General features: G+C 47.4%; 1 long non-coding RNA gene across 1 annotated transcript in view; it reads left to right on the top strand.

Moving 5' to 3' along the window:
• The window catches only part of LOC117475818, a 3,349-nt gene extending 2,339 nt beyond the window's left edge, over positions 1-1,010 (top strand). The window contains exons 4-5 of the long non-coding RNA XR_004555208.1: positions 614-706; positions 953-1,010. This is a non-coding gene — a long non-coding RNA (uncharacterized LOC117475818). The remainder of the gene's footprint in view (positions 1-613; positions 707-952) is intronic.
• Positions 1,011-2,500: the final 1,490 nt, after the last annotated feature.

Raw genomic sequence — 2,500 nt, 5'->3', positions numbered from 1 at the left:
ACACTGGAAACCTTTAAGAGACCGGATGTAGAAACACTGCTCTGCATGTACACTCTAACCACTGTGTGTGTTTGAGTGCATACTTTCACCTGCACACACACACACACACACACACACACACACACACACACACACACACACACACACGCACGCACGCACGCACGCACGATCAGTGTTTCACCTGTTAGTGGCATATTTATCTGATTTCCCCTGATTTCACTTAGAATTAAGTGTGCGTGTGTGTGTGTGTGTGTGTGTGCGTGGTGTGTGTGTGTGTGTGTGTGTGTGTGTGTGTGTGTGTGTGTGTGTGTGTGTGTGTGTGCTGTGTGTGTGTGTGTGTGTGTGTGTGTGTGTGTGTGTGTGTGTGTGTGTGTGGTCTGTCTGTCTGTCTGTCTGTCTGTCTGTCTGTCTGTCTGTCTGTCTGTCTGTCTGTCTGTCTGGGAGGCTGTGGCGCAGTGGACTTCACCCCAAATTACTCCTGTGGGGATTGTCCTCAGTATGGAGTATGTAAGTCTCTTTGGATAAAAGCGTCTAACAAGTAACATTGTGTGTGTGTGTGTGTGTGTGTGTGTGTGTGTGTGTGTGTGTGTGTGTGTGTGTGTGTGTGTGTCAGGGTGGTTTCTGTGGTGTCTGCTGCTGGTTCCGGTCGTCTTGCTCCTCACTCTCTCCCTGCAGGAGTACAGTAGCTCAGTGCAGGATATCAAAGGTTCACTTTCTTTGTTACTTTTCATTTTTTCTATATTTAATAATATTCTTAACATTCATCCTCCCACAATAACAACAGGAAATAGGACTTTTATTTGTACGTAAACAAGGCATTTCTGTGGGTGTTGGTGTTTGGTGTGTTGGTGTGTTGTGTGTTGTGTGTGTGTGTGTGTGTTGTGTGTGTGTGGTGTTTGGTGGTGTGTGAGGGTGTGTGTGTGTGTGTGCTGTGTGTGTGTGTGTGTTGCAGAGGACTTGCGTCGGGCGTTACTCTAAACAGCAAGAGGGGGTCCTGGTCAGAACAAGAAGAAGAGGAACACCTGGAGGTGAGAGATGCTACCTGGAGGAGTGAGCTTTATTCTGACGGGGTGTGTTGTGTGTTTCTGTCAAGCCTGGTGAATGTGAGCTTTATTCGACGGGGGTGTGTTGTGTGTGTTCCTGTCAGCCTGGTGAATGTGAGCTTTATTCTGACGGGGTGTGTTGTGTGTTTCCTGTCAGCCTGGTGAATTGTGAGCTTTATTCTGACGGGGGTGTGTTGTGTGTTTCCTGTCAGCCTGGTTGAATGTGAGCTTTATTCTGACGGGGCTGTGTTGTGTGTTTCCTGTCAGCCTGGTGTAATGTGAGCTTTATTCTGACGGGGTGTGTGGTTGTGTGTTTCCTGTCAGCCTTGTGAATGTGAGCTTGTATTCTGACGGTGGGGTGTGTTGTGTTGTTTCCTGGTCAGCGGGTGCCCTGCTCTCAGAGATCTTGTCCTCAGGATCAGTTCAGCTTCCTGCTTCAGAGCGGAGCGCCAACGTCGTGGCTCCAAAGATCTGCTTCCAGAACAAACTGTAGGTGTCGATCCTAATACGTCCTCCGTAAACACTACCTGCTTCCTTTCAAGTCTTTAAAAAGTGTTTCATGATCCCAGAGGAAGAACCCTGTTGACTTCATACTATCAACGTCAGCTGAAAAGACCTTTTGAAAACTGATTTTATTTTGGCTGAGGTATAAGTTCAACAACACGACAAACTGTAGGTGTCGCATCGTAAAACGTCCTCCTCAAACTGTTCATGATCCCCAGAGGAAGAACCCTATTGACTTTACACTATTGTCATCAGCTGGTCAACTTATGAGTGAGCGATATGACGAAACACCCTTTAAAAAACATATCGTATTTCATTTAAGCTGAAAATACCTTTTTTTATTTTGGCGAGGTATACGATCAACAACACGACAAACTGTAGGTGTTGTCTCAGTGTCTCTAACCTTGTCCCAAACTGTCTTCAGGGTCCTGGGGTCGGTCCTGAATAACGCTGGAGTGGGAATAAACGTGGTTATAATAAACGGTGAGTCCCATCAGTGTCTCCGTCCTCATGTCAAAGTGTCTCCTCCCTCACGTCAATCAAAGTGTCTCCTCCTCATGTCAAAGTGTCTCCTCTCTCATGTCAAAGTGTCTCCTCCCTCATCAAAGTGTCTCCTCCTCATATCAAAGTGCTCCTCCCTCACGTCAAAGTGTCCTCTCCCTCATGTCAAAGTGTCTCCTCCCTCACGTCAAAGTGTCTCCTCCCTCACGTCAAAGTGTCTCCTCTCAAAGTGTCCTCCCTCATCAAAGTGTCTCCTCCCTCATGTCAAAGTGTCTCCCCCTCACGTCAAAGTGTCTCCTCCCTCATGTCAAAGTGTCTCCTCCTCACGTCAAAGTGTCTCCTCTCATGTCAAAATGTCTCCTCCCTCATGTCAAAGTGTCTCCTCCCTCATGTCAAAGTGTCTCCTCCCTAATATCAAAGTGTCTCCTCCCTCACGTCAAAGTGTCTCCTCC

The sequence above is a fragment of the Trematomus bernacchii genome, unplaced genomic scaffold, assembly GCF_902827165.1.
Source record: "Trematomus bernacchii unplaced genomic scaffold, fTreBer1.1, whole genome shotgun sequence".
NCBI lineage: Eukaryota > Metazoa > Chordata > Actinopteri > Perciformes > Nototheniidae > Trematomus > Trematomus bernacchii.
The sequence above is the reverse complement of the archived record's forward strand: the minus strand, read 5'-3'. Positions and strand labels throughout refer to the sequence as shown.